This window comes from Podarcis tiliguerta (assembly GCF_965153285.1).
Source record: "Podarcis tiliguerta genome assembly, chromosome: 3".
Lineage (NCBI taxonomy): Eukaryota > Metazoa > Chordata > Lepidosauria > Squamata > Lacertidae > Podarcis > Podarcis tiliguerta.
Window position 1 is genome coordinate 79871353 of NC_139536.1, and position 24738 is coordinate 79896090.

General features: G+C 42.8%; 1 long non-coding RNA gene across 1 annotated transcript; it reads left to right on the forward strand.

Moving 5' to 3' along the window:
- The first annotated feature begins 2374 nt into the window (after window positions 1-2374).
- LOC310674896 lies at window positions 2375-7385 on the forward strand. Its single transcript, XR_014509821.1, has 3 exons — window positions 2375-2438; window positions 6530-6627; window positions 7174-7385. It is a non-coding gene; the product is annotated as an uncharacterized lncRNA (long non-coding RNA).
- Window positions 7386-24738: the final 17353 nt, after the last annotated feature.

Consider the following 24738-nt stretch of genomic DNA (forward strand, 5'->3'; position numbering starts at 1 on the left):
GGGAGACAAATGCCTCCCACTGCCAGACCTGGTGGGCGGCTTGTATGGAACCCAGAAACTCAAAGGTTAGGTGGATGGCTTTGTGGAGCAGGGTCTTCTCTACGGTAACACCCGCTTTGTGGGTGAGTTTGCCAGGCAAGTCTCGCTGAATCAGTTCATACACTTCAAATGCCTGCAGTTTATTTGCACAGGCTTTGAGGATTTGAATGCTTAGTGATGGAGCCGTTCTTGCGAACAGATCTTTTACAACCTATAAGCCACCGTGAGAGTCTGCTGAGAGGTTTAATAGCAGGAGATTATATGTATTAGGGTAAGACGTTTTATAGGGCTGAGACTCCTGAAATGCCTTTGATTTTGCATATATATCTGCATGCCACACTGGGAAAGCACATTTGCATTAGCTGAAGGCTGATTTTTATGACTGCTATTTTTACAGCCTAGATTGTTTTAGGAAACCTCCCCTGTGTACTCTCCTTCCCGCTGCCTTTCCATTTAGCTACTGCCACATTGGCTGTGCTATATTATAGTGTGTTTGAATTAAACCTGTACCAATGCAAACATCGAAGGGTCCATTTACCCACACTCTGCCCAGCCCTTCTCCATGGAAAACCTGCATTGGTTTAAACAATATTAGGATTTTTTTTTTTCATTAAAGAAAAACACAAGAGTCTACAGGGCATATCTGGCATACCTTACCTTTCAGCGGGGGTATGAAGAGAGGCAAACTAATGCCAGTGTACTGGAAGAAGCAAAGATTACCAGTGCCAAAGCAATGATTCTTCAACATCAACTTCATTGAACTGGTCATGTTGTTCAGATGCCTGATGATCATCTTTCAAAGCAACTACTCTATTCCGAACTTAAAAATGGGAAGCGTAATGCTGGTGGTCAACAGAAGAGGTTTAAAGACTGTCTCAAGCCAAATCTTTAAAAAGTAGAATAAACACTGGCAATTGGGAAACACTGGCCTGTGAGCGCTCCAATTGGAGAACAGTCTTTACCAAAGGTGTCGTGGACTTTGAAGACGCTCGAACTCTAGACAAAAGGGAGAAACGTGTTAAGAGGAAGGCACGCTTGGCAAACCCTCACCGTGATCAACTCCTGCCTGGAAACCTATGTCCCTTCTGTGGAAGGACATGTGGATCCAGAATTGGCCTCCAAACTTACAAACTCACTGTTAAGACTGTGTTTATGGAAGACAATCTTACTTGGCTATGAGTGATTGCCAAAGAAGAAGAAGAAGAAGAAGAAGAAGAAGAAGATGATATTAGTGGAAAAGACAGTGAAAACATTTCTTTTGCTGTATTTGGCATTTCACAGACCAGCTCATTTTTTAATTTAGAATTAAACATTTTATCACTTAAAGGGTAAAAAGTAAAAAATAATAGAAATGCAGGGTTATATTTAAATAATAGAAAAGCAAGTCCTGAATCCCTTACAAATAAGGATGGGAAAGAAATTTGATTCAGTTGTCATTTAAAGGAGATCCTACCTTTGGCTGATTAATATTCTACAGCCTTTTAAATGTGTCTGTGGGAAGGGAAGGGTTTTTGTTTTTTGTTTTTTTGCTGTTTCGTTTTAATCATTTACTTGTTATTGTCTTGTATTTTATTCTGTGAATGGCACTGGGATCTTATGATGAAGGGTGGTATATAAATCTAATAAATAAGAATATAATAATAATTTGTACTTTCCAAAACAACACACAATCTGAAACACATGTTACCACATTTTGCAGTGTAGTATTTCAGTGAAGAAATGTGCACACAAATGCATATACTGAGATAAAGTGTGCCTATAAATGAGTATATCGGTGGGAATAACATTAGAATGCATTGCATTTCAGAAATTGCTTGCAAAAACATGTCCTTTCAGTACCATCAAGAGCTTCACCATTTTAATTTCTGAATGTCAGGTTGCTGTTAAAGGTTCAGAAGTGGAACCAGTAGAAAAAGTAAGATTGCACTCCAATAGACATTTTCTTGGGAGCAAGTGGTACTTCAAGACCACCGGAACTTAGCACGTCTTAATAAGCTGGATTGGCGAGCCCTCGCCTCTCAGCCACTGCATGGGCGACCATGAGGAGAAGGATGAAGGCCCAGCCCAGGCCAAACTTGCCTCCCCACAGCTCTGGAAGGTGGCAGGAGCTCAGCAGGAGGCCTTTCATGGGTGTGCCTGATTGCATCCCCCTAAGGATTTTGTGCCTGGGGCCACCCCCCCTCCCCCCACCCGCTATGCCACTGGAAGGTGGTCCTTATGGTATCCAGATCCCATTTGGGGTTTGGTATTTATCTCATTGCTGCAGTGGCAATGCATTCAGTTCATTTCTTTGTCACCCAACGTTATTTTCTGTTTTCATTTCTATAGAACATTTTCTCCAAGCAGTAGCAGTGGTATAGCTCCCTCCCTCCTCCACCATCACCAGCTATATGAATTGGGTGAGTCATCCATAAAGCTCTGTGAAAAATGAAGGGAAGGAGGGACGTGACACTGTGCTGAATAAAAATCCACACTCGCACTGAATGATATATGAAGGCTTTCTATCTGTCTGAGGAAAGATCATATTAAAACACCACAAAAATCTTCTGCTTCATCTTGGAACAGGTACAAAAGTGAGCGGGTGAGAGGAGGTGTTCTGCCTATAAGGTTTCAGTATCTTTTATTTCATTATTAGCCATTCAGACTTTCTTTTCCACTGAGAATAGTACATGTCATAATGGATAATGTGCCTATTCTTTCACCTCCAAAAAAGCTGGAAAGTAAAGTAGGGAGAGAGAAAACAAATATTGTTCCTCCTGATTTCAGCTGGGAAGAACAATCTACTAACAATTACTCATGTGCCATCAAGCAAGTTAATTGCAAATGTTCGGGTTTCTTCAGTTCTTCAGCCCCAGGTCAGACATTTGCCCCAAGTTCCTCAATGCTATGAGGAGCCACTGCAGGAGTTCAGGGGGCAGGAGGACAATGAATCCAGTGACTATGATGCTGCAGAGGAGGTGGGGCCAGGAGGCATTCCCTGCCTCTTCCCCCTCACATGATTGGAATCCTGAATGGGTAAATGCCTAAAACAAGCTATAGTCAACTCCAAATGGATATTCCATAACCAGTTTGTGTTCCCTAGTAAACAACTAGTTTACGTGCTCAAATACTATTTGTTATCTGAAGATCAGTGCCTCTAATTCATAGTTCCTACTTAAAGATTAGCGGGACGCGGGTGGCACTGTTAAACCACAGAGCCTAGCACTTGCCGATCAGAAGGTCGGCGATTCGAATCCCCACGACGGGGGGAGCTCCTGTTGCTCGGTCCCTGCTCCTGCCAACCTAGCAGTTCGAATGCACGCCAGTGCAAGTAGATAAATAGGTACCGCTCCAGTGGGAAGTAAACGGCGTTTCCATGTGCTGTCTGGTTCGCCAGAAGCAGCTTAGTCATGCTGGCCACATGACCTGGAAGCTGTACGCCGGCTCCCTCGGCCAGTAAAGCGAGACGAGCGCCGCAACCCCAGAGTCATCCACAACTGGACCTAATGGTCAGGGGTCCCTTTACCTTTTTACTTAAAGATTGGAAGCTTTTCTTTTTCTCATTCTCAACAAGCAAATGTGGGATAAAACACCTTGAAGGAACGGCATCTTCCATTCCACTAGGGAGGATAAATTTGAAAGAAGCCATCTAGTTTCACAAACTGATTATTAGTTTGGGTGGCAGAAATAGTTGTCTGTGATGCATTGCCACAAAGTTAGGAATGTAGTTACAAGCTGTAGGCCTTTTCATAAGCTACCATAAGATCAGATTCTTAGATTAGCATTTCTAATTTTGAGTCATTTATCCTGTGTGGGACTGCACTTGATAACAGTTCAGAAGTTTCAGCCAGTGCAGAATACCATCTACACTGCCCCCATCCATGGATGCACTAATGGGAGACAATGATATAAGTCAAGGTGTTAGTTTTAATTCATAAATCTGTTAAATGTTTCATCCCAACACAATTCAGTTTTGGCATGCTTGCATTTAGCAATTTAGCAATGCTGGAGAAATCAACCCATGTCCAGAAAGGAAATCAATTCAACGAATACAATCAGCACTTGCTGTTGTTGCTGCTTTTGGTTCCCAAATGAGACGTAATTGATTACTTTTTATCCCATTTGCATTGTGTTTCCTTGGCAATTGAATGAATGGAGTGGAATAACCTAATGCCAATGTAATTCACATAATTAACCTAAGGAAGGTAATTTTGCTACTGTGGACAGTAAGACAAATAGTGTAGCTTTCTGCAGTGGAACAGAAACAGTGCTGCAAGTGATGAATGCAGAGTGGAACAGAAAACGATGTCTTCCTACATCCCAAGTTGCATTTCAATCAATCAGGCTTACTTCCAAGTTGTTAGAATCGGGCTGTCAGTGAATGAATTATTTATATTTTGCAATATTCGTGATAAGTATCACGAATATTTTTGCAATATTCGTGATACTCAACCTTCCTATGAACATCTGGTGATATGCCATCCCTTCCCCTCAATAAAAGCCCATGCTGCTTGCTTGCTTGCTTGCTTTGCCTTCAACATGTGTTGTGTTCGGATCATAAGCTGTCTCTTTCCGAGACCATAATGATTCCTTCTTCTGAGCGGAAGGCAATTGTCAGGGCAAAGCACTTGAGGCACTGAGGACTGCAGAAAGAAGCTGTAGAAAATGCAAGGAGAAAATTGATGCAGCTAATCTTTCAAGGAGAATCACACCATAGCTGGCCACAATATTGGCTGAGCACAACTAGGACAGGGTGTGTCCCTGGGAAAGCAGGAACTTTTTTTTTCCCTTTTGAGGAAATTCTTGCACGTGCTACAGGGAGCCTAGATGGGGTGCTGCCGAATTCATGATGGGAGCTCAGTTGTTCCCATTAGCTACGCAGATGGGTGGCAACCAGCCTTGGCTGATCTTCTCTTTGCACAGGCGAGACCGCTGAACCTTCCTTGGCTACAGATATGCCTCCAGTTTCACAAATAAATGTGGACTGGAGCAGCACCATAGCTCACTGGCCCATACTTTGCACACAGAAAGTATCAGATTCAATCCCTGGCAACCCCAGCTGTTGTGGTTTTAAATAAAAGATAGCAGGGGGTAAGAAAGAGCAATGTTGGAAAGATGGTTTTGATCAGACGAAAGAATACTGTGAAAATATGGGACAGATTTCAATGATCATATGACTGCACACATGTACACACAGAGAGCTGCCTGGAAGTGATTTCTGCAATCCCAACAGCAGTTCTTCTAGGTGGCAGAATCACAGCAATCCTTATGTGGTTGCTCATGTGAACAGGGGGACGAACGGGGTGAGCATCACCAAGCCCCAAAATAAGTGGCGTGCAGACATACCCATGGATGTGAATCAAATAACAACATGGACAAAGAACGTAGCCTAGCTAAAAATACCCTGTCTAGATGACTTGAGCCAAACTGCCGGGACACACCATATTACCTAGAAATAAAACTGGATATCATACATGCTCAAACCCTTTTTTGGGAATTGTAAGTCTTATAATGCCAGGCAAAAAGGGTTTGGATCGATTCTTAAGCCAACACCAGCTTTTGCTCCTGTGTACTTTGGCAGCCCATTCCAAGCTGGAAACTACAAAACCATAAAAGCAGAAGACAAAACACAGTTTGCCTCCTTGCATAAAACCAGCAGGGATAGGAAAAGCTACTCAAAATACATGTGAGGAAAAATCTTGGAGAAGGATTCTGAATCCATAGTAGGGAAGATATTCCACCTCCTTTCCTGTAAAGAATTCAAGGAATATCTGCTGAATGCTTCAAGATGTGAGAGATGCTTTCTTGAGGGTCAGTATCCCTGGTTGCCCTTTGCTCAGGCCACACCTCTGAGCAGCCAAGAGTTCAAAGACTGGAAGGGCTATTTTTAAGGTTGCCAGTCAAAGAGCTCAGAGTCATGACTGCAAGCTGTCTTGCTACCCCTATTAGTAAAATGACCCAAGTGGGGCCAAAGTGGGAGATGTGAGAGAACAGAAGTAGGTCCAGGCCAGGGTGGAAAGGTAGAGAAACCCAAGATACACAACAGGGTACAGGGAAGAAGCCCCAAGCTCCAAGCATGGAAGAACCAAGGCTTGTGCACATGCATTTGACTTCATGCAGACAGCAAAGAGTGAAGTGTCCAATGCATGCAGAAAAGGTCTTGGGGTGAGCACTTCTTTAATTGCTAGAGACAACATACCAAACATCAGGGGTTGGAATAAGGAATTCTTGGGTGGGTGAACTGGACAGTTTCAGTTTCTCCCTGTTCCTCATTTTTCCATTTCTCAACACTTCCACATCAGCTTGGGATTTATTTTATTTCATCAACATTGCAGTGAGAATTTTTCCTAATGGGCACATTTTTGCACAGTTTTACCTGTTATGTATGGTTTGTTATTTTTTTCAAGCAACTCTCCCTAATATAATGTAGTTTGTATTTTTTAAAAACCAATATATGCATTTTTATGCACACTTTCCCCTAATAAGTGCTGCTTCTTCTTTTTTTACACAGGGCTTGGGCTGGATCTGCATTGCAAACTTTGGAGAGGTGCAAATTTTGAAGGATGGCTGCGTTTCAATTCATGTGATGTTTGAGGAAGTGTGAATTATGTAAGCTCACTTTAAATATGAACTGAACTGAATTTTTTCCCCCACCCCTATCTGAGAGTATTGTCTTGGGTCGGATTTGAGCCACGACATCAAGTGCTGGGCTGATGCTGTTGCAATGTGCAGGGAAGGCAATACCTTCAGTACAAGATCCTTGAGATCAGTTACTGTAGAACTGAGAGCACTGAAGTGCCAATCACAGAAGCTGGAATGAGGCATGAGCCAAAATGAGGTACTCAGCCCGACTTTCCTGTTCACTGTTGCTTCAGGAACTGCAGTTCCTTCATTGCTTGTTTAATTGTCCTGTAAAAGTCCTGTGTCAATATTTCTGTTTCCCGTGTTTACCTGGCTGTGGCAGACAATCTGCTCCCTTTACAGAGCTCCTGACTAAATTTAACATGGCAGCTATAACAGGGAGTTTAAGGCCAGAGAGCTTACAGGCCTCTTGATGAATAGGAAAACTGTAAGTGTATTTAACAATTTAAAAGGACGTCTGCAGAAACTGAAAGCCATCACCATGCTGTGAATAACGTTACTGTTCCCTTGCAGATCTGACATTGTTGGAGGTTTCAAGGTTTCAGAGCTATGCTGAAAAAATGCAACAGTTTATACTGAAGGCTGATTCTCAAAGTTATTTCACTATGACAATACTATGAGCAAATGACTGTGCTGTGTGATTCGTGCATTTAAGAGTTATGAAGTATGCAGCAAGAAAGCACAGGCATTCTTTGCTTCTGGCTCCATGAAACCCTTCTCAATACATTAAAGTCTGGTAATTTAAAAAGTTCGAAAGCACATCAAAGTGCAAGTAGTTAAAAAGGCACCACACCAGTGGGAAGGTAAACAGTGTTTCCGTGCACTGCTCTGGTTCGCCAGAAGCGGCTTAGTCATGCTGGCCACATGACCCGGAAGCTGTACGCCAGCTCCCTCGGCCAGTAAAGTGAAATGAGCACCGCAACCCCAGAATCGTCCGCGACTGGACCTAACGGTCAGGGGTCCCTTTACCTTTGCCTTTTAATGTTTTAAAAGAAAAAGAAATCACTCTCTTATGTTCCGCTCATCTCATGTGCACCAATCATCATGGCCTGTGAACCAAATGAAAGGCTATTTTGAGCAGTGAGGAAACAGATATTTACAATGCCCATGGAATTTAACAAATGCATGGGCTCATATGGTGTAAATTAAAATTTGAGCCTTCGTGCAAGAAAACGATTATTTACTTTTAATTTGTGAACTTAAAATGTTTTTATTGCAGTAAATAATTGGAGCAAGAACTGTGACTGTCAAACTGTGGGTTGATTTCAGATGATTATGATTTGTGGTTCGAGGACCCCAACCCCCCCGTGAGGTGGAAATAAACACACAAGGACACGTGGTATAAGGTTTATGGGCAAGGAAAAGGCCACAACTTTTATTGGTTACTGCAATGAAAAGGTATTGGCTTAGGCATTGGATGACCACAGCAGAGGGGTTGAACCACCAGTAGATGGAGCCAGTTGATGCCTATCCAACTATAGGCTCACCCATGATGTCACCGGGGGTCGTGCCATGGCCTCCAGCCAAGCAGGCATCAGACAGAATACACAACCGCCAGATTCCTTTAACGGAATACCCAAATCGAAGGCGTAGGCGATGGCCACACCTAGCCTTCCCACACAGCATAACACCCAAATCCAATGCCTAACCTACCCACCAATACCACAAAAGTTGTGACGGTTGCTACGAGGTAGGCGAAAAAACCCAAAGGCCTAATGCCAACAGGAAAAACTCCTACCAGGCCCCCGGACAACCGGGCGACCAACCTAAGGTCCATAGCAAGGCCAGAGAAAGAACTAAACCCTGAGCTAAAGGGAGTGGAGGGTGGGTGACTCTCGGAGCGGCGACGACGAAAAGAGGCTGAGGGGGGGCCGGCGCCTGAAGATAAAGGATGGCTAGGCACGCCCCTGCTAGGGGCGGCTCCAGGTGGGAGCCGCCCCCTGGGCGTGAGGCGCCGGCCAGGTGAGCAGGAAGGGGCAGGGGCTCACGCCCCTGCGTGGGCGGGGGTTGGAGCTCCCGCCCACAACCACTCCCCTCCCCTCTGGGGAGGAGAGTCTAAAGCCAAGAAACAAATCAGGAATATGTTAAAAGAGGTTGGCATCCAATCAGAGAAGGCCTATGTTTTTAGTAGATAATTTTCACAGTGGGACTATTCCCTAAAATGCAAGTCAATTTTGGACAATTATTTATGTGATATAACATTCTGTCCCCAACAAAGGATTTCAACAGTCTTTCAATTTTAGTTGATGTTTAACCCTACCTTCAGCCTTTAAAAAAAAAAAAAATCAGACATAGACGTATGTGCAATAGCATGTCATATTGTGTTATGGAGACCACTAACTTTACAGTGTTAAGATTGTGGTAGTTCCTTTCCTCTGTTTTAATCCTTTGTGATAACCTTTGGTTTTAAACAGTACATAGCACAGGCCTTTGGCCCTTAACTGGGAGGGTAACTAGCCATGTCTTTGCCTCTTTTGTGATTATTCTTTTAAGACAGATACAGATATAGATATACTGTAGATGATATAGAGATGGATGGATGCAACCATCAGGTGACCTGACTGTGCAGAGCCATGACCTGTGAGTAAGCGCTGGTGCTGTTGAATTTCTCCACAAACAGCCATGCACAATGGTTGTAGCAGCAGGAAGCCTCAACAGTGGGGTCAGGCTAAAAAGCTCCTTGATCAACCTGGAAACATAAAAGAGAGCAATGTAGCATACATAGACCAGTACAGGGCAAACAGGCATGTGATTTTCATCCACACACACATATATATACAGTGGTACCTTGGGTTAAGAACTTAATTCTGGAGGTCCATTCTTAACCTGAAGCCATTCTTAACCTGAAGCACCACTTTAGCTAATGGGGCCTCCTGCTGCTGCTATGCCATCGCCACACGATTTCTGTTCTCATCCTGAAGCAAAGTTCTTAACCCAAGGTACTATTTCTTGGTTAGCGGAGTCTGTAACCTGAAGCATCTGTAACCTGAGGTACCACTTTATATATATATTCTTGTTTGAGTTGATATCAGCTTGTGACAGCTCTTGGTTCTGAATAATAGAAGTGAAATGTCATTGTGATATTGAATTCAAAGGAGTCCTCTTCTGAACTATTCTACCATTATACTGACGTAAGGAATAAAACTCACAATGGAGATCAGGAATTTAAAAAAAAAAATCAATCTTGTCAGTTTTTGTCGCACACTTCCTCTAAAGAGCTCAGGGCTACACCTTCCTTGACATGAAAAGAGAATTTTTAAAAATTATCTGCAAAGACTCTGTCTGCACCTTGGTCTCTTGGGAGGAAGACTGGAAGATACACGGCACTTCAACACCAGGAATGGTGAGAAACAAGATGTTCCGGTGCTAATACTTCACTGACCAAATGTCAATACTACTGTTGGCAATATTTCACTGGGCACAACCTGCCTTGCCAATTTCAGCAACATGGCAAACAGGCATTCAATAAGTGAAGATTTTGACCCAATTCATCTGTAGGTTGGGGAAAGCTTCACCTACTAAAGTTCTGCTTGTCAGGCAGCTGTAACATTCATGAGAAGCTTGCCAGAAAAATGACAGTGGACAATACAGTTATAAATCATATGAATCAGTTGCTGTGGATTGGTACCAAGATAAACATTTCCTAAAACTCAGTCTCCCTCCATAGTAATCTCTTCTGACTCATTCCTGTCCTCCTTATGTTGGATTGTGTTGGACAAAAACTTAATCTTCCTTGCTATAACTCTTCTCAGTTCACTGAGATCCATTCATCTCAACAGTTGGGATATGAGTTTTGTCCAACATTGGCTTGTAACACACCATGTACGACATGCAGTCCTGGATCAATAATAAGATCCAAGGACTTAAATAAGAGTCACAATTACTGTATTTCCTCAAAGCATACAGTCAGAAGGCGCAGTATCATTTGTCTCCTTTAAAAGATGTGACAAAAGCAAAATACATATGGCGATGGCTTCTGCTCCTCCAATATTTCCTAGCAAGATGTACCTGAAGTGAAGATCTATTTTGCAAATAGTTGTTTAAGAAGGAAGAGGAAATGGCACTACCTTGATCTTTAGAATTATTTTCTGCAGCAATCGGCTCTTTTCACAGCATAGAGACAAACATAAGGGTGGTCCAAAAGTTGGAAACCCTATAAGAATGCTTTCCACCAGTTCAATAATATGGCCAGTGGTGGCTGGCATTATCCTGGCTTGTCAATGTGAATGCTTATGTGGGTAAAGTCAGCTGTTCAAACGAATTAATTACTTTGACATTAATTGTACACAAACGAAGGCCATTCACTGTAAAGAGCCACCATGAGAGTGAGTTGGGAAGCAGGTTCAGGCCCGCTGAGTATAGAGCATTAGCATTTTCACCAAAATCACATAGGCATCCTCAAAGCTCTTGACAGAACTTGCTCGCAGGGCATGGTCTGAAGATGCATGAAGTCACCATCTTACTGAAGCTAAGCTGGTCTAGGTCTGGTCTGGGTCTGAATGGGAGACTTACTGGGAGTCACACATCTGCTGCCTAGGGTTCTGTGATGGTGAGAATCAAACACAAGGAAATACAAACAAGATACTAGCCCGATAAAGGAATGTTCCATAGGCCATAACAGCATCTTCTTTGGGGGAGTGGGGTGGTCTTAATCAACAACGTGGTGATAGGGAAAGGGTTAACTAGCACACAAAGCCCTAAATATCTTGGCCCCCAAGCGTCTAAAAGAGTGTCTCCCTCAATATCAACCACCTCGGACCCTATGATAAGTAGAGGGACTCCTGTTGGGTGCTGCTGGTTGGTCCATGACACGGCCCCCTTAGTGGTGTTTCCCCATTTGTGGAATGCCCTCCCTGGAGAAACATGCTGGCCTCCCTCATTATCAACTTTTAGGAGTAACTAAAACATTTTTAAATTTTTAAATTGCTACTTGCTTGAGTATGTGATGGCTGAAAAATTCTGGGACTTCCCCATCCTCTCCTCTCCCCCACATGCCTCAAAATCTGTGCCAGAGGTTCCCCCAACTTTCTGGAGTTAAATTTGAGGGTGTACAGGGGACTGCAGGGGACAAGAGAGAAAAAATATGTTCTATATGCAGAAGTCTCTTGCAGTAGCAGAACATGAATGCTGGGCACCACCCTCTGTTTCTGACAACCTTGAAATTATTGGCCGTGAAAGTATGTGACTGTTTTACATGTTTTTAGATGCTCCTGAATTTTTTTAAAAAGTTGTTTAATTCAAAAAATGGTTTGCTTGCTTTCAAATGCTTCATTTATGCTTTTAGTTTATCTATCACTCTGATGTTTGCTGCCGTGGATTCCATTGGAAGGAAGAGGAGAAAATAAATTTCAATAATAACAATAGCAATATGTCATCATGATATGTTTGGCCCCGAAGACAATGTCTGTGGTGACAATGATGAAATATTGTGGTGGTGATTATATTTGTTAGTCGCTATTTGAACAACCAACAGAGAAGAGAGAGGGATTGGCAACCAGTGTCTAAGTCAAGCTGAAACTAGGAGAAAGTATTTGAAGTGAGTTGGTGTTCTTCAACAACTGCTGTCTGCTGAGAGAGAGGGTGTCCATTGATGTTCTCCTTGCATATTTGAAAAATTAAGCAAATCATTACCAAAAAAAAAAGTACCGAGCTCGCATACCCAAGTAAGAAGACTTTCCAGCTGGGCAACACAGCGGCTGGAAAGTCTTACCACATAAGGCAAGTGGGGAATGTGTAATGATTATAAACGATGTAGAGTCCTGCAACAAACAGGGTTGGCTCCAGGCCTTGGAAGAAGACTCTTGGCAATGTGAACAGGACTCCTGCTTCTTAGGAAGGTCCTGCTTGCGGGTTGCCCACAGGCATCTGGTTGGCCACTGTGAGAACAGGATGCTGGACAAGACGAGCCTTTGGCATGATTCAACCAGGGTTCTTCTTACATCCTCAAGTATCAATAGCAGAAAATCAACCAGCAAGTAATTCTCTGAATGCCCTCATCTTCAGTGGGTGCATGCTGCTGTCGATTCTAATAACTGTTGCAAAAAGCCCACATAGCTGTGGGCAGGGTGAGTCACGAGCACTCAGGAGGCGCATGATACAAGACTTGCTCATTGTGTTCATTGTTTTGTGGAAAAAAACAAAATAAAGCCCCTTTACAAGTGACTCAGAGCAAATCCCCCAATGCTCTAGTCAATTTGGACGATGCAAATTCAAAATTCGATTTCCGTTTGGTGCAATGTGTCAAATCTACATAGTCCAAGGGCATTCTTAATAAGTGGTATTTCTTGTAAAGCAGGAGTGGGGGGGGGGGTTGTTGTTGTGATAATATACTAGAGAACTTAAACTCTGTTTGTTAAGGCCAGAGTTTCAAAAAGCAGCAGCCTATTTTCTAATTTGCAGTTGAAGGCATGAGAAGATGAGGAATATCACACGTTGAGCTTCAATTTTTAAAACTCTTCTGTCATCTCTTATCAAACTCCTGCTCACCTGCGATGTTCCTCAGCTGCTTGCTTTGCTTGTATTGGACTGTGTAATTTCAGCAGTAATCCACCGACATTTTAGAGTCCAGAAGATAAAAAGAGACACCTATGGGAGATACTAGATTTCCGTTTCAACAAAGATTTGGAGAAATGAGAATGTCATTTACACAGAGCCACAATGACATGGAAATATAATGGAAAAAATACTGTGTAACCAAGATTATCAAACGGTGAAGCAAATTTTCTCCCAAAATAGTTTTCTCTGTGATCTGGTTATGAATATTCTCCAGATGAAGAAGAGGAGGAGGAGGAGGAGGAGCTTGGATTTGATATCCCGCCTTTCACTCCCCTTAAGGAGTCTCAAAACAGCTAACAATCTCCTTTCCCTTCCTCCCCCACAACAAACACTCTGTGAGATGAGTGAGGCTGAGAGACTTCAGAGAAGTGTGACTAGCCCAAGGTCACCCAGCAGCTGCATGTGGAGGAGCGGAGACGCGAACCCGGTTCACCAGATTACGAGTCCACCGCTCTTAACCGCTACACCACGCTTGCTCTCTGTGCAAGTACTAATTGAATACTTCATAAATATTTCATATTCACTTTTGATAGCAGGAATCCACCATTGGCATTATCCGACAACCAGCAGGCAGCAACATTCAGACTATGGCACAATCTAATACAAGATTTTAAAATGACTTTAGTAATTGTTACATTAACTCCATTCGTTAAATAATGTTGGCCAATTTCACAATTTTGTTGCCAGAGTTCCATTTCAGGATTCAAAGATTGAATTTTTAGGTCAAATATCATAATCAGATGTCATAATCAAAATCCAAACAGAAGGAAGACTTGTATAGAATGAACTAATTGCATAGGAACTGACAACAGAGTAATTATATCCTAATAATACAAATAAAATCAGCCGGTTTTTAAAAAAATGTTGCAAAATGCTAGACCCCTTATTTAACATGCCAGTAAGAGACAAAGCCAGCTTCACTCCCTGGACAACATGAATACGGATGGTGCCTCTGTTGTGTTGCACATTTCAATACCACTGTGAATAATAATATCCCCTGTGAAACTGTGTTTTTAGTTCCCTGCATACAGTTTTAATGGGTGCATAATCAATCACTTCTACTTTGCTTCCTTTAGAGCAGAGGTAACTTCAGGCCTGGGGGCTAAGTACATCCCTTGTGGCCTCTCTGTCTGCTCCTCAGGACTCTACCAAGGTCACACCCTCTCACTAGCCATGCCTCTTGCTGGCCACTCCTTTGCACCCGTCTTGCATATTTTTGCCTGACTGGAATGTGTCTTTGGAATCTGTCTTGCTGGTCTGGATCAAGCCTAGGGAGGGATGTTTGAGGATGCATAGAAACAAGCCTACTGTACAAAGAGAACATTGACATTCATTTTTCCATCCATGTTTTCTGGCCCTGCCAGAAGACAGTTCCTTCCATAGCACTGAAGACACAGTTGTCTCTTTCACTCTACCGTTCATGCCTTGCAATGCCAAAAGATGACAGAAACCTCAGAGGCTTCAAATGGAATTCTGGAGTTTTGCTTTTTTTACTTTTAAAATTGAACTCACCATTGCCTTGGGGTGGGGCAGAGGACTGTCTGCAGGATCTCTCACAAACACCATCACTTGTTAATGCACTCTGTGTCTAAACCACCAGTCCAGTTGTGCGGGTGCCTGGAAACATCTGTGCAAGGAAATGTTCTGGGGAAAAACCTGTTTCTTTTCAGGGAAGCATGCTGATGAAAAGTTGCTTAGTGCTCGTCCAAAATTCTGCCTCAGACAAGATCCCTAATATTGTTGCTTTGGGAAGACTTTCTGGTGAGGTTTGTAGATGCAGAATCAGTGGTTAGTTTGTACACATATTTATTATTTTCCTGCATTTTGCGGATTCTGGATTAGACAAGTAGAAGTGATGTTTGACTCATTTGACTGGCAAAACACAATAGTTGATTAAGGAATGATGCAGTCAAATATACCCCATAGCAATCAACTTATACTTCACTTTGGAAAGTACACTAGCCTTGGAGGTTAATGGCCCCTGAGAAAGTTGTCTTGGAGCCCCAGACACCTGCTTCTTGAGACACTTTTAGGGTAAGGTTGCTCAGCTTGGTAGCAACCTTGGCACAATAGTTGGTGCAGAAATATGGAAGGTGCCCAATGCCTCAGGTCTCAAGATACTACTTAAAATGCCTGGTTCCTCTATTTTTTCTATCAATGAGGTTTACTTCTAGATGCATGAGACCAGGGTAGGCAAACTAAGGCCTGGGCCCTGGATCCAGCCCAATCGCCTTCTAAACCCTGCCCACGGATGGTACGGGAATCAGCATGTTTTTACATGAGTAGAACGTGCCCTTTTATTTAAAATGCATCTCTGGGTTATTTGGGGGGCCTGACTGGTGTTTTTACATGAGTAGAATGTATGCTTTTATTTAAAATGCACCTCTGGGTTATTTGTGGGGCCTAGGAATTCGTTCATTATTATTTTTTTCAAAATATAGTCCAGCCCCCCACAAGGTCTTGAGGGACAGTGGACCGGCCCCCTGCTGAAAAAGTTTGCTGACCCTTGCATGAAACTATGAGATTGAGCTACAAATTAGGGTTGTGAATCCAGTGGCCTTCTAGACACTGTTGCACTTCAATTTCCATTAGTCCCAGCCAGCATAGCTAATGATAAAGGATGATGGGAGTTGTAGTCCAGCAACATCTTGAGAGCCACAGATTCTCTACCCCGGTGTAACATAGTCAAATAATGATACTGAACAATGGTAGGTAAATATTGAGCAATGCTAAGTAAGCTAAGATATTAATAATGCTAAGTATTATTATGGCATGCACATTCTACCAGAAGCTCCTCTTGTACAAGTCCCACTAGATATGAAAATGTAGGTTGGAAGTTGGCCACATGCATGTACTGTAGCATGCAAATGACTATTTGCATGTGTCATAGAGCCATCAGTGGTGACATCAGAACAAGACTTTGGGGCAGCCATCCAAGACCCACTCTGAAACACAGTAGGGTTGGCTTACTGCACTTTGAAGTACATGAAGCAAAGCCATTAAGTCAAGAGTCTAAAACAGGGTGGAGAACCTTTGGCTCTTCAGATGTTCTTGGACTCTCATCAGCTCCAAGGATAATGGAAGTTGTAGTCCAACAGTTGGGACTCTGTAGGTTGCCTTCCCCTGGTCTAAAATAACTTCACCCACTACTGAGCACCACCAGCAGAATTTCAATATCACCAGATGCTGACTCACAATGCTTCTCAGTGGAGAACAGCTAGCAGACTTGCCCGAAAGGCATTAAATGTCAACTAATTAATGAAGATTTGTATGTATGTAAAACAGTTCTAAGATTTGTATGCTTTTTAATTATTTTCATCCTATATTAGTCTGCAACTTGTTCCTTCTGTTCTCCTACACCTTTCATTTATGGGAGATCTTAAGTAAATTGAAATCATCATCAAAAGCATTAATTTGAAATCTGAGTCATCATATTTTTCTCTGTCATTAAAAAAAAAAGACATTCTTCATACAGTATTGTTTATCCTGATTTCAGGAATTATTTGCCATATTGCTAGCCTGCGTACAGTTATTGATCTTACCATTTCATCTGTAATCACTTGGACAAAAAGGCCATTAAGTCAGTGAAGAGGAATGCAAAAGTGTTAATCAATTTGAGATGTGAAACTCTGATTTGTAACTAATGCTATAAATGCATGCAGTCCAGATTCATAAGCATCATGATATTTCCTGGGCTTCCTGAAGATAAACCACCCAACGCAAGTAATGCTTGTGTTATAAAAGATATTACACCCCATTTTTGCTCTTATCTGTATTTCTGCTTAACATAAAACTGTGGGCAAGAAATAATTCATTGTTGCTGGAGAATGTTAACAACAGCTCATAATCTCTGAGCAGGAACCTTACCCAACAACATAAAAATATCAGATATGGCTTTTTGCCGCAAAGAGCCTCATGCCCCAATTTCAAATATGGCACAAGAAGTTAATGATGAAGAGGGTAAGGAGGTATTTTAGACTAATCAAAGTTCATCTAGTTTATCTAATTGTGCATTTTGATGGGCCCCCTTATTTTAAATTGATCCCCCCCCCCCCAATTTCATCACTTAACTTATTGCAAGCACAGAATGAATCTGGAGGTTTTAAACAAAAGGGAATATTTGTGAAATAGTTGGTTGATACAGAGCACCAAAATGAAAACACTAGAACTGCATTTGAAGCTGTGAAAGCCTTCCTCTCCTGCTTTGAGAATTTTGCACACGTCCCTTTGCATGGGAAGAAGAGGGAGTGGAAAACTACCACCCAACACAATCCTGTACCTCAAACCATATATTTTGCATTCCATCTGCAAAAATTGAATATATGTAAAATATAATTTGCACCACTACATTCAAAACCAAAGAGAATATTGACTGAGCTATGAAAGATGACGCCATAATCAAATTGCTTGCCTTTCAGGGTTCTTTGTAGTTTTCTTACGGAATGAGACATCGATTCTATAATTATCCCAGCACCTCTTCAATGAATAATAAGCTATTCTGGGGGTGCAACTTTTTTCTCACTCTGTTCTCATCAATTATCAAGGTGATCAAACTCACAAGCTCAATTTGGACATCAAATTTACTCAAGTTTTACAGCAGCAGCCTAATTTGTTTTCACATTCTTACCCACAGCAGCTTCATGAGAAGGAATCATGCTTCACTGTGAAATCTCAATGCCACATGAGAATCCCCCTTTTGGGGGAATTAGACTTTTCAAGATGGTAGCTTTTAATGCAGCCTTCCCCAAACTTGTCTTCTCCAGACGAATTGGAATTGTACGACCTGCATGGCCAGTGGTCCAAAATGTTTGAAAGGCACCAGGTTGGGGCAAGTGGCCTTGTCTGTATTCTGGGGTAGAAGGCTGGTAGAAATGCATGCCATGGTGCTAAAAATTCCCATACAAAGAGATGTGGAAAGAGAAATGGGCAACACTGCCCCTGTCCCACCATCCTATGCACATGCTATAGCACAAAAAGTTTTCTGAGTCTGGCAGCCAATTCCACACCATTAGCGTTTAGCGTTCCAGAGCACAGTACATCAGGATAACGTTCCATGTTTTCCTCCTTCTGATCTAGAGCCAAGCAGATTCCAAGGTTCCCCTTCCATAACAACTGGAATCCTAAACTGAAGCACTGTTAGGGATCAGGGACACGCTGCAAGATTACGTTACAGGCTGATTCCCACTAAGGTTCCATCTGCAATGTACATTTCTCAAGAGTGATTTTATAGTCAGCGCCTCTTCCCAGAGAACTCTGGGAATTGTAACTCTGTGAGGAGAATAAGGGCTCACCTAACAGGTCTCAGCACCCTTAACAAACCACAGTTCCCAGGATTCTTTGGGGGAAGCCATGCTTGTTTAAAGTAGTGTGATATAGCTCTAAATGAGGCCTAAAATAACACTATGATAACTACCATTAAGGTTGCTTTTATTTTCTCCAGTGGATTATGACCGTAAGAGATCACATGCATAAGTTTTGAGAAAATTACACGGAGGTTAAAAGGCTATTTTCTGCTTGACTATCCACATAATATCTTTCATACATCATTCTAATTGTAACGTTAGCAAGGCATTGCCCCAATTTTTCTTAGTCATACATAAACAGGCATTGTGAATGCTCCTGTGTTCTGTGCACTTGTGTTAAAATTACAGGAGAGGTCATTGAGTCATTTGGGGGGGGGGTTGAAATCAAAGGGTGCAGTCCAATGGTTTCTAGCCACCTGTGGAATGGACTTTTGCTTGCTCAGCCCTGTAACCTTCCACACATACTCCCAAAATCTACTCAAGGCAGTTGTGGGATTCTCCAGAGCAGGGCCTGCAAGGGGCAGGACAGGAAAGAGAAGCCCATTTGCACCATGTTGTGTGACACCTACAATTACTAAACCCTCTGGGACACGGGTGGTGCTGTGGTCTAAACCACTGAGCCTTGCCGATTGGAAGGTTGGCGGTTTGAATCCCTGTGACGGGGTGAGCTCCCATTGCTCTGTCCCAGCTCCTGCCAACCTAGCAGTTCGAAAGCATGCCAATGCAAGTAGATAAATAGGTACCACTGCGACAGGAAGGTAAATGGCATTTCCATGCCCTCTGGATTCCATCATCGTGTTCTGTTGCACCAGAAGCGGTTTAGTCATGCTGACCACATGACCCAGAAAGCTGTCTGTGGACAAACACCAGCTCCCTCAGCCTGAAAGCAAGATGAGCGCTGCAACCCCATAGTTGCGTTTGACTGGACTTAACCATCCAGGGGTCCTTTACCTTTACCTTTACAGTGGAACCTCAGGTTACGAACGTGATCTGTGCAGGAGGCACATTCGCAACCTGCAGCACTGCGTCTGTGCATGTGTGGGTCGTGATTCGGCGCTTATGTGCAAAGAGCAATTTAGTGCTTCTGCACATGAGCGAGTGCTGAAACACAGAAGTAACCCGTTCCGGTACTTCCGGGTTCGGCGCGGTACGCAACCCGGAAACACATAACCTGAAGCATCTGTAACTCGAGGTACCACTGTACTAAACTCTCTCCCCTTGTCATCAGCAATGAATTTATGCCAGCTTTCCTGAAAATAGCTGAGTAGGTCAAAAGGTTTTTTAAAATAGCAATGATTTTAGAAGGTAAAACATGACCGTCCAAGAAAGGTACACAAGGAGTAGTATTATGGCAATCAACCTTCTAACCACAGGAAGTTGACTGATCAGGGAAGGAAAGTTGGTGGGGAGAGAGAAGGGGAAATGGAATGGGATGTCCTGAGAGATGCTGTGGCTGGATGGCGGCTGCCTCCCTGAAGATGAGAACTCTGTTCATATCACATTCATATTCATTCCTTTTCTCATAAGCTCATGTGTTTATTGTATAAATATTTTTTGCAGTTTTCTCCCCCTTCCGTATTTGTGGAGACATGAACTTTGGGGGGGGGGGGGTTTCTTTCATTGTTGCTTGTTTGTTTCTGGCAAAGTACAGCATTTCCATCTCTATTTAGTATTAACTTTGCATTATGCCCATTTGTGATTTCTGAGAAAAATGAACTTCATTTTGAAGGGTTGCTCTGGTGCAGCAGGAAGAAGGTACACAAGGCAATTACCAGTGTGGATTTGACATTTATATGGCATGCAGAGGAGATTATTATTCTTTTTCTTTCATTTGCCAAGTCTTCCTGATCTCTGAGAGAGTGCTATTAAAAGAGGACTTGTCTCTCCTCCTCCTCCCTTGCCCCAGAACCTCTTATCGTATAGATATGGAAGGTTTCTTCCCCCGAAGGTCATTTACACTGCGCATTATCATAAATACATAAAAGGTCAAAGCTGTCTTGAAGTAATGATAAAAATATGTAAAATTACAAAGAAATGAAGCATGATTTGGCCACTTTACCCGCTTCTACTCCCCCTCCTCATGCACATACCATTTAAAATACAGTTACCTCTTGAAATAGGAAAGTTTTCCCCATGTCAATTACGTTATATTAGTGGCTGGAGTTTTGGAAATTGTGCCATGCATTTTCCCAAAATGAAAAAATAAAATTATGTTTCGCATGAATCATCCATGTTATGGTCTTCATAAATCTACATCATTACCAAAATACGTTCCAAATTACTGTGTAAATAAGAAGATTTGAAAACACTGGCTCAGAGGAATGGCATATTATGTTATGTCAGAGCAAGACTGGTTCTAATATGATGGCACAGCATAATCATGCTGTCAGCAGATGAAATTGCTGTGGTACCATACCAACTTGGAGACATCTGACTTTGATACAGAAACAGATGTGGAAATATTGAACTTTGCATACAGTATTATGCCTCCATCAATTTGTGGTAAAACAACCTCAAACCATAAAAACAAAACAAGATGAACTTTACAGATTTTTTTTTTTTAAAAGTGTGGATTCTAGAGCTCCAGTGATAGTGGTGGTTGCAATGGATCTAAGAAGACAACCCCTAGAGGAGAGGACTTAGGCCTATAGCAGCGATGGGGAAACTGTGGCTCTCAAAGAGTTGTCACACATCTCCTTCCATTCCTTCCTCCAGTGACCTCTAATGATGCAAAATGTGGACTGTGATAGCAACACACTACATTTCCCTATTCCCCATTCCCTTCATGGGCTGCCATTTGTAGGAATTTGCAGCATGGTAGTGTCATGTCACTTTTTACTTTCTTGAGCTCCACGATCACCACAGATGGTGACAGCAGTCACAAAATTAAAAGACACCTGCTTCTTGGAAGAAAAGCAATGACAAACCTAGACAGCATCTTGAAAAGCTGAGACATCACCTTGCCAACAAAGGTCCGTATAGTTAAAGCTATGTTTTCCCCAGTAGTGATGTATGGAAGTGAGAGACGGACCATAAAGAAGGCTGATCGCCAAAGAATTGATGCTTTTGAATTATGGTGCTGGAGGAGACTCTTGAGAGTCCCATGGACTGCAAGAAGAACAAACCTATCCATTCTTAAGGAAATCAGCCCTGAGTGCTCACTGGAAGGACAGATCATGATGCTGAGGCTTCAATACTTTGGCCACCTCGTGAGAAGAGAAGGCTCCCTGGAAAAGACCCTGATGTTGGGAAAGATGGAGGGTACAAGGAGAAGGGGATGACAGAAGACGAGATGGTTGGACAGTGTTCTTGAAGCTACGAACGTAAGTTTGACCAAGCTGTGGGAGGCGGTGGAGGACAGGGGTGCCTGGCGTGCTCTGGTCCATGGGGTCACGAAGAGTCGGACACGACTAAACAACAAAGTGTCATTTCTCAGGATTTGTATGACATGATGCTACCAAAAGAGAGAAAAGATGGAGAGGTGAGGTGGTTTATAACTACGCTTCTCCTGTAACATCAAGTAAGCCTTCTATGCAGTAGAAAATGACCACAATCTGTGTGAAACTTAAAACTGTAAGTTAATTTGTTCTTATCTTCTTGGAAGCAGGAAAAGAGTAACTTTACCTAAAGAATAAAGCACAATCCCCAGTCACCCCAAAGACCCATCTCATCCAGAATCCTGCTCTCACAGTGGCCAGCCAGGTGCCTAAGGGAAGCCCACGAGCAGGACCTGAGTGCAGTGTCAAAGGTCCCACACTTCCTTAAGAGCCAGAAGCATTACAGAAATGTTCAATGTGCTGGATAAGTCATGCCTAATCGTTTTGTGTCTTGCACCCAGTCTGTGGTTTGGTCACCACAGCAGCAGAATGCTTGTAGCATCTCTAACAGTCCGTGGCCCTCACACTGCTTGTACCTTTGCGGTTCCCTCAGAGTGGCTGGTGTTGACTAGACATAGCTTGTTCCTGTGAGCACGAAAGAAAAAGCTTGGGCATTTGTGATTAATAGCAACTCAGCCAGATCAAACTGTGCTTGACAAATAGTTACCGTTAATTATAACGTTATTGGACCACAAATACACTCTTCACTGCTCTCCGCTTGCTCAAAGTGGATGATTAGTAAATGAATTTGGATTTTTAAGAGTAAATAGATTACTCAGGGAGATTGTACTCTATCAGCTGCATTGGCCAGAGATATATTATCTACTTTGTGAGCTGTGAAATATGAGCAGGCCAAATTTAAAGTGCTGTAGTTATATATAAAGTCCTAAACAACTTGGGTCCCAACTCTCTAAGGGACCACCTCTCTCCATATACCATTGAAATCAGCTGGAGGGGCATTTCTAACTATGCCTCATGATGTTCAATTGACAGTGACTAGGAATGGAGCATTTAGTGAGATCACACCAACATTGCAGAATTCATTACATATGCATATCAGGCAGGCCCCATCTGTGCCAAATTTTAGACATCAGCTTAAAACACTTTTGTTTCTGCAAGCGTTTCCAGATATGTGACCCAGTTAGATGTTTATCTCATTTCTAATGTCAATAAATCTAATTTTATGGTATGGTGATTTTATTATGTGCACTGCTTAGATAAGAGTTTTTGTGTGTGTGTGTGTGTGTGTGAGAGAGAGAGAGAGAGAGAGAGAGAGAGAGAGAGAGCTGAATGTATGAACCATCTTCACTGAAAAGTAAAGAAGGTAAAGGTACCCCTGCCCGTACGGGCCAGTTGTGTCCGACTCTAGGGTTGTGCGCCCATCTCACTTAAGAGGCCGGGAGCCAGCGCTGTCCGCAGACACTTCCGGGTCACGTGGCCAGCATGACGATGCTGCTCTGGTGAACCGGCACCAGCGCAGCACACGGAAACGCCGTTTACCTTCCCGCTATAAAGCGGTACCTATTTATCTACTTGCACTTAGGGGTGCTTTCGAACTGCTAGGTGGGCAGGAGCTGGGACCGAAGACAGGAGCTCACCCCGCCGCGGGGATTCGAACCGCCGACCATGCGATCGGCAAGTCCTAGGCGCTGAGGTTTTAGCCACAGCGCCACCCGCGTCCCAACCACTGAAAAGTATGGTGCTTAAAATTAGCTGATGTCATAATTCACTCTGTAATGACAATAGATTAACAAATCCAAGTTATCACTAATGCAACGAAGAGTAATGAATAATGAATGTGTGAGCCACCCCTCACATTCACAAACAATAGATCTGCAAGGCCAACATTTGACGATCAGCCTTAAGTGTCAATGGACTTGTGTATAGGAGCTCCATTATGGAGCCGACATCCACATCACCTCATGGAACGAAGCTGCTCAATTGTGTCGGCTCCTATGTTCAGCCGTGAATATTAAGTGTTCCAGTAAGGAGAATTCAAATTATTACATGCATGTGTACCCCATGCATGTGTGACTTCTCTACTTATTTCGTTAAATAAATGCCTGATCTAAGCTTCATTTTAAAAAACAGAATTAAACACCTGAAACCATTTCAGTCCTCTAAGCCAGTGGCTGCAATCCAGAGAACTGCATGATTGACTTGTGAAAATGCCCTTCTGTTGTATCAATCGGTAGCGCAGATAAGCTGAAGGCCAAGCTTTGGATTTGGACACTGAGGACATGCACTTTAGTGGACATGCACTTTAGTGAATGAGCAGTATTTCTGTCCCTTTTCTCTTACTCCTTCCCCAACCATGCGCCCTTCAGATGTTGCTAGACTACAGCTCCTGCTATCTCTGATGAATGGCTAGGGGGCCGATGGGGGTTGGCAGCCCCAAAACATCTGCATGACGCCTTGTTGAAGAAAGCAGCTCTGGTCCTACTAAATTAATTTTGAATTACATGTGAGGTAACTGCTATCAACCAGGGCCTTAAGAGCATCATCGCAAATTCTAGCAAAAGGTTAATGTTTCTGTCTACTTTCCCCCCCAAGCCTGCTGGACCTGGTTTCTTCCTTGAGTGGAGAAAAAGCTCTTTTCCAAGAACAGTAAATTCAGGCTAAATAAAAAGACATTTAAAAATACTTTATTGGAACATGGTCTAGGTTGTTCTGTGATTGTGGTCAAGATTCCTTTATCTAACCTGCTGCTCCCTATTCTTGAAAGGTCAGCCAGCTTGGACCAATTTGATATGTGAGATTAAACCTTGAGTCCTTTCTCTGACGACCAATCAGCTTCAGGATAGTGATGCACACTGAAAAGTGGATGAGAAACAAGAACTTCA